The sequence below is a fragment of the Felis catus genome, chromosome B1 (genome assembly GCF_018350175.1).
Source record: "Felis catus isolate Fca126 chromosome B1, F.catus_Fca126_mat1.0, whole genome shotgun sequence".
In the NCBI taxonomy this organism is placed as follows: domain Eukaryota; kingdom Metazoa; phylum Chordata; class Mammalia; order Carnivora; family Felidae; genus Felis; species Felis catus.
In genome coordinates, this window is record NC_058371.1 from 102,501,221 (window position 1) to 102,515,029 (window position 13,809).

Sequence of the window (13,809 nt, forward strand, 5' to 3'; positions counted from 1 at the left end):
CAGAAAAAAATGCACTCAATATGGAAAGAGTTATTTAAAATAAATTAAAAATTTTTTAAATGTTTATTTTTGAGAGAGAGTGAGCGAGTGAGGTGTAGAGAGAGAGGGAGACACAGAATCCAAAGCAGGCTCCAGGTTCCGAGGTGTCAGCACAGAGCCTGATGCAGGGCTCAAACTTACGAGCTGTGAGATCATGACCTGTGCCGAAGTCGGACGCTTAACCAACTGAACCACCCAGGTGCCCTTAAAATAAAATTTTACAAGTAAGCTAGGAAGAGAAGGGAACTTCCTTAACATGGTAAAAATTATATGTTAAAACCTTATAGCAAATATTATACTTACAGTCTTCTAGTTGTGTAAGGTGATAATGTTTAGTGGAGGTACATACACCATGAGTTTAGGTATAACCAATAAAGTGTAAATAAGCCATATGGGTTGTACCAATGTCGGTTTCTTAGCTTAGATATTGTACTATAGTTGGGTAAGGTGTTAACATTGGGAAAGATGGCAGAACGGCTGCATGAGACTGGCTGTAACCTGTGAATCTAGAATTATTTCAAGATAAAAAGTTACCCTTCTCCCCACCCCCAGAGCCAACAGAATTTCTCTATACCAATTGGAACCAAATAAAAATGCAATAAAGCTGAAATAACATCATAATAAAAAATAATATATCAAAGAATTTATTTAATCAAGAAGATGTAAAACTCTGAGTAAAGTGTTAAAACACTAATAACAGACACAAAGGTGATCTGAATAGAGGGAAACGTGGTCTTTAAAGGGATGGTTCAACAACATAAAGAAGTAAAATCTCCACATTCTGAATTCCACTTGGATTTATTTGAGGTTTTTGATACCTATTAGCTATTGTGACTGAAAAACTACAAAGCCAGCATAATAGCAATAGTGAGGTATTGGCTCAGCAACTGACCAGTAGACCAAAAAAAAAAACAGAAACCAAAAATCAAAAAACAAAAAAACAACCTACAAAGACTTCTTAAAACAAAAGTGCACGCATTTACAGTAAGTCAAGATACAAAAACATGGCACCAGAACTAAATGGGGAAAGGAGACATACATTAAAAAAATGGTATAGGAAGCACTATATGGAATAAAATATCTGACACCACATACAACAAATTCAAGGTAGATTAAAGACTTACATGTGAAGACAGAATTAGAGTTAACAGGAAAATATGTTGGGGATTCTTTGTAAACTAGGGACAAATCAGAGAATTTGTTAAACCCTTAAAAGTGAATTGTGCAACAAATTTATGATTTTAATTAAATAAAAATTAAGAGTTTTTCAATGATGAAGAACAGTTGTTAAGCAGTTGAAGAAAGGAATAGTTATTAATAAATGGATAGAGAGGAGATGATGGAAGGAGAGTAATGTTTTGGATATATAAAATTGATTAGGAATTAATATCTAAAATATTAGAAGCTCGGCACCTGGGTGGCTCAGTTGGTTAAGCATCTGACTCTGAAATGACATGTCGTTATGCTGCTATAAACCATAAAGATGGGACTTTTGCTTGCAACCAGGTGGGGTAGCAGGTACTAGATTTACCTTTTTTTCCCCTGAAACAACTAACAGTTGGGATAAAATATATGAGAAAAAGATTTTCAAAACTTTGTTTCAAGACACTTTGAAACATATACAGTATGTTAAGATACAAAACTTTGAAACAAAAACCAGTAATCCTGGGAAGGCAGGAAACAAGAGGCAAGCCCCCAATATTTCTCCATTCTACTAGGTAGAGTTTCCAGGCCACCATGCAGGGAAAGCTCCCCAGGGGGAACCCTAAGCTGAGGCGATCCAAGGTGCTCACCCTCGGCACAAGAAACATAAAGGAAACCACAGCAAGACACATTAGAATCGAATGGCTTAAAAACAATAAAGAGAAAATCTTTAAAAAGCAGCCAAAGAAAAAGACTCCTTATGTACAGAGAAACAATAAGTTCGTAGCAGATTTTTCTTTTCTTTTTTTTTAAATGTTTGTTTATTTTTGAGAGAGAAAGAGACAGCACAAGTGGGGAGGGGCAGAGTGGAAGAGGGGGGACAGAGGATCCAAACTGGGTTCTGATCTGACAGCAGAGAGCCCAATGTGGGGCTCAAACTCAGAAATCGTGAGATTATGACCTAAGCCGAAGTTGGACACTCAACTGACTAACCCAGGTGCCCCCACAGCAGATTCTTCATCAGAAACAATGCAAGCTAGAAGTGGAGCAAAACTTTAGAGGCTGAAACAAAACATTGCCAACTTAGATTTAGATACTTGTGAAAATATCTTTCAAAAATGACAACAGAGTAAAGACCTTTTCAAACATACAAAAACTGAAAGAATTTATCAGGAGTAGATCTACCGAATAAAAATGTTAAAGAAAATCTTTGAGGCAGAAGGAGAATAATACCAGATAGAAATTTGGAGCTACACAAATAAATGGAGTATACAGATATAGTAACAATGTGGGTAAATATAAAATTTTTCTTGTTATTTAAATCTCTTTAAAAGATAATTGATTAAAGCAGATGTGATGCAATGTATTTTGGGGTTGATGACACATGTAGAAGGAAAGTGTATGACAACAAAGTGAAATCCCAAGAACAGAGAAATACATTTTTATGAGATTCTTATAGCATGCACAATGAAGGATAGTATCTCGTGGAGGCAGACTTGATACAAATAGAAAACAAACTGGAAGATGATAGATTTAAATCCAACCATATTGATAATCACCTTAAACATAAGTGGTCTGAGCACCCAAATTAAAGGTAAAGCTGTCAGATTGGAAAAACAGGAGACCCAGCTATATGCTACCTACAGGAAACCCACTTGAAATATATAGACAAAAATAGATTAAAGGATGAGATAGAGAAGCCATGCTAACTCTAATCCAAAGAAAGCTGGACTTGACATATTCCTATCAGATAAAGTAGATTTGAGATTAACTCATTATCAGGGATAAAGAAGGCCTTTTCAGAATGATAAAGGTGTCACTTCATCAAGAGGACGGAACAATCCTGAATGGTTATACAGCTAGTAATGGAGTTTCAAAATACATGAAACAAGAAACAGAAATGCAAGGAGAAATAGACAAAACAATAACTATAGTTGTAAATTTCAGTATCTGTCTTTCAGTAATTGCTAGAACAAATAGAAAACCAATAAGGAAATAAACCTTTTAAATCATTTTATCAACCAATTTGACCTAATGGACATTTATAGAATACTCAAGCTAACAGAAACCACATCCTTTTCAAGTGCATAAAGAACAATTATCAAGGTAGAGTATATACTGGGCCATAACAAGTCTCAATAAATTAAAAAAAAAGATCCAAGATATACCAAGTATATTCTCTAACCACAGTGTTACTGATTAATCAGTAATCAATCACAGAAAGATATCTGAAAAAAATCTCCAAATATTTAGAAACTAAATAATACACTTTCAATGGAAACTCAGTATATCATAATTTGTGGGCTATATTTAAAGTAGCACTTAGGATGAAATTTAACGTTCTAAGTGCCTATATTAGGGGTAAAAAAAAGGACTCCAAGCAAAAACCTCAGTTTTGGATTTAGAAGCTATAAAAACAGCAAAAGAAAAATAAGGTTCAGAGCAGAAATCCATGAGATAGAAAGCAAAAAGGCAACAAAATTTCATGACAATACTTTTTTTTAATAAGAATACTTTTAAGAGTAATTTATAATTACTAATTTATAGTTGATTATGCTAATTTCACATGTGTATACATATTTTTAAACTTAATAAATTGTATACCTCAAACACACATTTTATTATACATCATTTATATCCCAATAAAGCTGTTAAAAAATAAAGTTGGGTAGTGCCAACATTGACAGTGATGTGGGGATATAGGAATCTTTATGCACTGATAGTGGCAGTGTAGACTGGGACGTGCATTCTTGGAAGCAAAAGGCTACCCTTAATCACATTAAATATATATTATATATGTATACCTACCTTATGATGTAGCAATTTTCATGGGTATATGTCTTAAATTTCTAAATACATGTGATAGGGGACATGTATGAGGATGTTCATTGCAGGACTATTTGTGTTGTTGGAGTGTTAGTGGAAACTGGTTGATAACAGCAGATAGAGTGGATAGGTAGAATATAGTAGATGCAACCATGGAGTGCTATGCAGCCGTTTGTTTTGTTGTTAAATGTAACATAGATGGACCTTAAAACACGTGTAGAGTGAAAAAAGAAACATATATATATATATATATATATATATATATATATATGCATGTGTATACCTCTATTTGTGGATATAGATGTATCTCATTTAGTGAAATAAAAACAAATGCACATGAAATAAGCTCATACCTATGTCAAGAGCACACAGTTATACTTTAAACTTAAAAGAATGATTGTCGGCTGCTGCCTCACATGTAATACATATGTCATCATGCTCCCTCCTGATGGCTCTGTGGTGGTGGTGGTGGGGGGTGTCACCCAGACATTTTCTCAGTCTCAGGGACCGGTGGCTGGTTTTGAACTTGTGTTGACTATTGATATTTATTTACTGTAAAAATATAATTTATAATTTTTAGCATAAAAAAAAGAGAATGATTGTGGTTGGAGCTGAAGGATTGCATTGGGAAACAGGCTTAAAAGAGAAAGAAAAATTAGATGTTTTTTGGTTCTAAGCTACATCCCAGGATGGTTCAGAGAACTCAGAGCTGTTTTGTATTCTGTGATGCATTCAAATCTCTTCAGGTATAAATTTTGATGTGACAGGTGACATTGTTTGCTTGTGAAGATTCAGCCCCCTATCCAGCTCACCATCCTTAATTGACAGATGTGTGTCAGAAAGAATTCCTTAACACTCATAACTCTGGAATGAGTTCTTAAAAACCCAGAGTCTTTTAAAACTTTGTGCTAAATCTTACTAAAATCATGTTCTCTGGCATAGTAGATTTAATTTTAGCATGTTAGATTTTCAGTTGAATAGTGTTCTGATAACCAGTTCATGAATTCAAGAAATATTTGCTCAACACTGTCTATGACTAGGTGACATGGACACTGTGCTCAGTGGTAATGGATGCAAAGATGAATCAGAGGTGCCTGCTAACTATTACTGTAACACTTTAATGACCTGGGACAAAGCAAGTATAAAAATAAGTGCCATAGGTATAGTGAAGGGTGTGGTGACAATAATGCTCATAGAGTGGTGTGTGGGCAGGCACAGAAGGAAGAGTTGTGCATTCCAGCAAAGTAAGAAGAGAAATGTAGAGGTTTGAAAAAACCTTCGGAAAAGCCAAGTGGAGTCAGAATTTAAAGCAAATGTTTAAGGGCGCCTGGGTGATGCAGTCAGTTATCTGACTTATGCTCAGTTCGTGATCTCACCATTCATGAGTTCAAGCCCTGCATCAGGCTCTCTACAGTCAGCACAGAGTCCGCTTGGAATCCTGTCTCCCTCACTCTGCCCCTCTGCTGCTTGCACTCTCTCTCTCTCTCTCTCTCTCTCTCTCTCTCTCTCTCTCTCTCTCTCAATTTTAATCTCTCTCTCTCTCTCTTTTAATTAAAAAAAAATTTTAAATGTTTATTCTTGAGAGAGATGAAGGAATAAATAAACATTAAACAAATTTTAAAAAAAGCAAATGTTTGTCAGGTAGCTAGGAATGGGAGATAAATGTAATAAAGAGGGGTCACTTGACATCAAACGCATAGTAAGTTTGGGAAAATGAATTTGCCCAGGTAGATTTGGAGCATCAAGTGCACTTGGTGGAAGGGGAAATGTGGCAAGAGAGGAGGCTGAGCATGGTCTCTGAGTGCTAGAATCCTGGTATCTTCTGTTCTCCTATCATCTCTTCCTCTCTCACTCTGTTCTAGTTTCTTCTCCTTGTACCTAGCAATGTTCTTTCTGGAAGCCTTTTTTATTTTAGCTGTAGAATTTGATTAAATTCTCTTTTATAATATTGCACACCAAAACAGCCATTCTTCAAGTTTATTCTTAATGTTAGAGTTAATGGGTAATGTGTGACAGTTAATCTAAGTCTGATGATCAATGCCATTATAAGACTTATAGCTACTTAAATTATTAATCTATAAATTTTAGAATTAGTTGTCAAATATAAAAAGGCAGTGAAAATTGCCTCCACTTTTATATTAATTTTCACACCATCCAACTTTTCTGTTTTCTTGACTATTATTATAAAGGCTTTTGGTGGATGAATTACTTCACAGTCACTGATTTTCAATCATTAGCTAAGGTTTAGTTTCACTGCTGCAGATGTCCCAAGTTATTTGGATTGTTGTGAGAAATCTTTAAAGTAGCATCTGTTGTTTCTCATCTATAGCTGATCATTATATTACCTTAGATTAGAAAATTTGTTTAGGTTATTTAATGAGGGTTTTATTTTTGTAAACTTTACTGAAGTATGAAATGCATGTGGGGAAATACATGTTTTAAGTTTACAAATCAGTGATTTTTCAGGAAAAGAACACTCTGTAACCAGTTTTCAGGTCAAGAAACAGAACATAACCAGCAGGCTTAAAAGTTCCCTCATACCCTTCTAGTTACTGCCCCGAACCCCCAACCATAGTAGCCACTATTCTAACTTCTAACACTATAGATGGGTTCTGTCAATATTTGAACTTTGTGTAAATGGAATTGTTACAGCATATATTCTTTTTGGTTCTGACTTCTGTTGCTCAACATTTTGTTTGTGAAATTGATCCATATTGTAGAGTATACTTATAGTTTGCTCATTCTCGTTGCTGTATAGTTTACCACTACAGAAATCCACAATTTATTCATGCATCTACTGTAAATGGAAAGTTGGGCTTTTTACTTTTTTTTTTTTTTTTGGTCCACTTAAGTGGTACTAAACTATTGGTTGTTTGAATTTAACAGTAGTCTGTCTTCAAAGATGTATTGTCTTTATGTGATAGAGTAAAGTACCCTAAGTCTTAAGAACAAATGACAGAAATTGTGTGTGTTATTATTACCTGGCAGTATTGTTGATGGCAAAACAGCATGGATTAGATATCTTGTAAAATTCCCCCTTCCTTTACCCCAAATCTGTATCCCAATTTAAGCACTGCCAAACCAAACTATATGAAGATGGATAAATGACTAAAACATGGGGATTACTTCCATTCTGTAAATTAGGGAAAGCATGTCTTATCCATGTAGCAAAATTTGATCATTTAAATGAAAAATCTATATTAAGACCTCCTTGAAACTGAATAAACCAGTTGGGTGGCCAGTAAGGAAAGTTGGCCTACAATGGCTGGACAGAAACACCTCCTGAGGTGGATCAGTGCTTGAAGAGAAGAGAGGCATGTAATAGCATGAATACAAAATGTTGGGGCATACATGATTGCTCAAGGAGGGAGGTCTCCTTTCAGTGTAGATTACAAACCTCCAAATCCCTGCTAAAAAGAGTTTAAATCCAGTTACATTTCCATAGTGACAGGGATTATGCAGGAAGGAATTTAGCTGGGAAAGAGAGTGCAGATGTAGGACAGGTTTAAGGAAGATTCCGAAACCAGCAATAATGTGGGAAGCAAGAAGCATCTATTTTTCAGAACATACTGGACGAAAGTTAGGCCTGTTTTGTTTACTGGTCTATCCTCACTGTCTAGAACAGGCATGTAGTAGGCAATAAATACTTCTAAATGTGGAATTAGAGGAAGCAAAGCCTTTTGCAGAAAATCAATGGAAAAGTGCTGGCTACCCAAATATTTAGCATATGGGTATAACAGAAGACTAAAATTGTAGCAATGGAGAAAGTGAAGCGAGAAATAGATGCCCTCAGTGCAGAGAGCAGGATCCGCAGAATGAAGCTCAGTGTTCCCCTAATCATGCTTATTAAATATCATTACTGGTCCAGAGTGAAGAAAAACTGGACCTTCACGTGAGCCTTTTTACTAGTTCACTGATATTCATTCACTACCATGGAGAGAACCAGAGTCCACACATCCAGTAATACCACAGCTGTGTCTAGAATCACAAAGCAGCACCTCACATTTTTGCCTGTGTTTGAGGTGCCCAGGCTTTCAAAGTCTATGGTGGCCCAGGAAATCTCTGTGTTCATAAACAAGTGACGTACAGCATTTGAAATATGTAATCTGATGTGTTTTCTGATACACCATGTAGAAAGAATTTTTTTTTCTGGTGTTTCAGATACTCTCAGGCATGCTAGAACAATGATGATGGGAAATGAGAGCTTTAAAAATAGATATCTATAAATTAACACAGCATGAAATGTAAAATAACCAAGAGGTTGATTAATTATGTCTCTGGGGCAACTGATGGAATTAGGGGCTAATGGTTCTTGCATCTGCCTATGAGTGAGGCAGATTAAGGGGGAGGCAGTCTTCAAGAGATGTACATAATAACTCCAGAGAATTAAGAGAGGGAACTGAAAATAGTATTTCTTGGTATGTAATTCTGAAAATGTATTCTTCATAATACACTGCAGGCACAGGAGACTGAATGTCAAAATAGTCTCCTGTAGGAACCCTGTACTTGTTTTCCTTCCCTTGAGAAAGTGCTACTTCACTTGAATTGGCAGAATTTTAATGAAATAGCAGAGTCTAACCACTCAGATTTAAATCTGGCCTGGACTGTGGAGGAAATATGCTGGATCTCACTTGTACATAAAATACTTTGTATAGAGAAGGTCAAGAATGAATGTCTCCTTTTGGAATGAGTTTTGGGCAACTATTATCCCTCTAAAAATACTCCCAGGTGATTAATTATACTTTACCTGAATTGGTAAAGTATAATTCAGAGGCCACAGAAATGACTGATACAACAGTTTTCGAAGCATATGGAACTCTAATTTCATTTTAAAAGAAGTGAGCGTGTCAGAGGCTTAGAATTAGTGTTTGCTTAAATTTCAGTAACACAAATGTGCCAGGACAATTCAATCATTAGAAATGATTTACTCAATCAATTTTTACTGGACAGAATTATCCTAATTTCAAGAATTTATTTTCTGGTGCTTTTCAGTAACTCTTTTTCTTCCCATCTTCTCTGGCTTCTGATGAAGGACTATCAGAGTGACCCGACCGTGGGAGTGAACTAATTACGTCATGCAATATCATATTGCTGTTCATGCATTTCTGGGTTAGAGATTCATGTACTAACTGAAAGGCTATTTTTTTTTCCCTTCAGTCCTCTGATATTAGAATGGGGCAAGGGGGTTGTTAAAGAATAATTAACTTTGGAAATGAGGGTACGATTTATAAATTTCTCAAGCCCATTTTTTATATCCATTATTTCATTCATTGTTTTTGTCTCCCTTTTGGCATTATGTCTTTTTCTTTTATTTTGCTTTTAATTAAGGTATGATTGACATAACATTATATTAGTATCAGGTGTACAACATAATGTTTTCATATTTGTATATATTGCAAAATGATCGCCAAGGTAAGTCTAGCTAACATCTCTTATAGTACATAGTAGCAAAAAATTCTTTTTCCTAATGGTGAATGCTTTCAATATTCACTATCCTGGTTACTTTCAAATATGCAAGACAGTATATTAACTATAGTTACTATGCTGTCTATTACATCCCCATTGCTTATTTATTTTAAAATAGAAATTTGTACCTTTTGACCTTCTTCACCCATTTTGCCCACCTCACCCCCCACTTCAGGCAACCACTAATCTGTTCTCTATATCTATGAGCTCATTGTTTTGTTTGTTTTTTAGATTCTGCACGTAAGCGAGGTCATATGGTATTTATATTTTTCTGTATGACTTATTTCATTTAGCATAATGCCATCGAAGTCCATCTGTGTTGTCATAAATGGCAAGATTTCATTCTCTTTGTGGCTGAATAATATTCCATTACACACACACCCATCAAATTTTCTTTATTCATTCATTGATGGACATTTAGGTTGTTTCCATATCTTGGCTATTGTAAATAATGCTGCAATGAATGTGGGGTGCAAATACCTGTTTGAATTACTGTTTTCATTTTCTTCAGGTAAATACCCAGTAGTGGAATTGCTGGATAGTATGGTAGTTCTATTTTTAATTTTTTGAGGAAACTCCATACTGTTTTCCATAGTGGCTGCACCAATTTGCATTCCCACCAACAGTGCATTAGGGTTTCCTTTTCTCTAACACTTATTTCTTATCTTTTTGATGATAACCATTCCAATAGGTGTAAGGTGATATCTCATTGTAGTTTTTGATTTGTATTTCCCTGATAATTAGTCATTTAGAGTACCTTTACATATACCATTTGTATGTCTTCTTTGGGAAACATCTATTTTGATCCTCTGCCCATTTGTAAATCTGATTGTTTGTTTGTTTTTGCTGTTGAGCTGTAGGAGTTCTTTATATATTCTTTATATATTTGCACACGAATCCTTTACCAGATATATGATTTGCAAATATTTTCTCCCATTCAATATGCTGCCTTTTCATTTTGTTGATGGTTTCCTTTGCCATGCAGAAACTTTTTAGTTTGATGTATTCCCATGTGTTTATTTTTGCTTTTGTTTTTTTGTGCTTTGGTGTCAAATCCAAAAAAGCCTTTGCCCAGATCTGAGTCAAGGAGCTTATCACCTCTTATAGATTTTATGGTTTCAGATTTTACATTCAACTCTTTAATTCTCTTTTCATTTTCAACACTTCTCTAGCAGGTAGGTTGGGGAATGGAAAGAATATGATATTTGCATGAGTTTTTTTTATCTGCATGATATTTTATTAACATTGTGTTTTAGAGGATGAGATCAGACTCAGGAGAGGACAGCTTGTTTACTATTTAAATGCTTTAATAGTTTCTAAATAATAATACTTTTTGATTAGTTATAGTCTGTGGGTATTCATAATATCTTCTCATGATATTCAATGACAAAGTCACTGATTTATTCAGTGTCTCATCAGAATCAGGGAAAGACCTGGATTGACTGCTGTAATGATTTGGTTTTATGACTGTTTATTATTGTTATTATTCTTGCTGCTCAATGTATGTTTTTAAAAATGAATTAATTAAAAAATATAATAGCAGTTTTAGGTTTAGGTTTACAGAAAAATTGAACAAAAAGTACAGAGAGTTCCCATACATTATTCCTCCCCTTGCTGTCTTTTAGCTGTTTCCCCTATTATTAACATCTTTTACTGGTGCAGTACATTTGTTACAATTCCTGAACCAATATTAATACATCATTATTAACTAAAGTTCAGAGTTTACACTAGGGTTCACTCTGTGTTGGACAGTTCTGTGAGTTTTGATAAATGTATAACATCATGTACCCACCACTATTGTATCATACAGAATGGGTTTACTGCCTTAAAAATCTCTTGTGCTTTTACCTAACTCATCTCTCCAGCTCCCACCCTCCTCATTGAGCCCCTGGCAACCAAGACGATTTTACCGACTGTATAGTTTTGCCTTTTCTAGAATGTCCAGCTGTTAAAAATATACACTATGTAGCCTTTTCAGACTGGCTTCTTTCACTTAGGAATTTACATATAAGTTTCCTCAATGTCTTTTTGTGGCTTAAGAGCTCATTTCTTTTTACTGTGGATAATATTCCATTGTAAGGATGTACCACAGTTTATCCATTGTCCTATTGAAGGGCATCTTCATCGATTCTAGTTTTTGTCTATCTTATTCTTTCGATGCCATCACCCACACTCTTCCCTAAAAAGTGTCCTCCCAAAGATATCCAAGTCCTAATCTCTGGATCTTGTGAATGTTACTTAATGGTAAAAAAGGACTTTGCAGATGGCAATAAATTAAAGATCTTGATATGGCAGTTTAGCCTGGATTATACTAAATGAAATCACATGTGTCCTTATAAGAAGGATGCAAGAGGAGATTTAATGGGAAGATAAGGTGATGAGACAGTGGAGGCAGAGATTGGAGTGGGGTGATTACAAGCCCAGGAATGCCGGCAAGCCACCAGAGACTACTGGGAGAGGCAGGGACCAATTCTCCGTACAGCCTCCAGAGGGAGTGTGACTCTGCTTAGATCTTGCTTTCAGCCCAGTGAAACTGATAATGGACTTTTGGCCTCCAGAACCAGAGAATGGATTTATGTTGTGTTAAGCCACCTAGTTTGTGGTGATTTGTTACAGCAGCTACAGGGATAGAATGCTCTGCCTGTGCCACACTGGAATCAGTCTGGTGAACATTATTTAAAGCACTCAGCTGAAGCAGTTGGATGTTCCCTGCTACCCAACTCCTACCCCAAGCATGAATTACAAGCAGAGGCAAAAAGGTCTAAGGATAGCTAGAGCCGATTCATCCTAGAGGGTGCCTGTCCGTTCTTTCCTGCTACTGGGACTCTCCTGAGATGCCTACTTTCAGATTTTTTTCTGAGGCTGGTTCTTCAATTTTTGCCTTGATCCTTGATATCCACATCCTTAGGACAAATTCACTTATTAATGTAGGCAGAGTTGTTTTCTGTTTTTTTTTTTTAATTCTATATAGTAGCCTAGAAATATTGCTCTTTATTTTCTGCTTCCATGAGTTACCATCTAATGTTACTCCGGTTCAACTTTCAAAATTCAAAATGAGAGTTTAGTTGTTGCTACTGAATTGCCTTCATAAGGCAGATGAGAGCCTTTGGAGCATTCTTGATCACATATGATGATGTGAGGGCCTCTAGAATGAAAGGGGTGGGTAAAATAAATTTTGGTTGTGATATAAGAGATATCAGTAGGATTTTTCTCATTAATGATAATAGAAGATTTACAAAAACAATAGAGAGCTGGGAATGGGGAATGATGAAAGGTAAAATAAACACCACAGAATTATAGAATTCATTTTTATCAGTTTTAATTTAGAGCATAAGGGTATTTCTGCAGAGAAGCAATAATAGCACAAAGACTCAGCTCATATTTTTTTCTAAAGTTCATTTTAACAAATATCATGCTATGCCAGTTTCTGAAGCACTGAACGAATAGAGACTTTGGACATGATCCTAGCACAGAGCATGACACATAGCAGATTATCAATTGAATGATTGATTGAATGAGCAAACAGGAATCTAATGAGCAGATGAAGTACAAAGGTGAAAGTTCACTTATTTAGAATGAGGTCATTCCTAAAGTATTACCTGATGGAAACTCCCATAGGAAATTTGTGAACCACCACCTTCATTTTATTGATCTGAAAGTGGTAGGAAAAAAAATCAAGAGAAAATAAGTAGGAAGTTATTTCTAGCCTTATCTTGTAAAAGGCAAAACAGTGAGGTGGCATCATTTCCTCTTTGTAGCACCATAAAGCCGTGATGGCCTGCTTATGTAATCCACAAAGGAAATGTTTATAAGGTCCCTTAGTATGCCTTTCACTTTCAGAAGGGTGAAAAAATTTAGAGGATTTTTGAAAACCCTCCCTATTAAAGAATCCAACACATAAGAGAAAAACAGGAAGAGGTGTGAGAGTTCTTTGCTTCTTTCCTATAGTTGCACATGGGCAGATGCTGCTCTCTCCTCCCAGCCACCAACCCAGCCCTGGATGTTTTCATCCACCTCCCCACCCCGCCTCTGTATGCACACACACTCACACAGTTCTGCTTCTTCATTTTCTCAAGCTTTGGTTTGAGCCATCAGTTGTTCAGTTCATCTTGTTTTTTTCCATGGAGCACCTGGGACAAGGGTGCTTCAGATGTAGCAGGTAGGAGAGGAGAACAAAGAAAGAGACAACTTCCTCATCCAACTCCAGGGTGACAAGCATACAAGGAGAATAAGCTGTTCTGCTAACACAAACTCTCTTACTGCATGACCTTAGTGCCTTATTATGTTGACGGAATCTTTGTCTGCCTTTATTCATTGCCAGGGTCTGCTAAGATT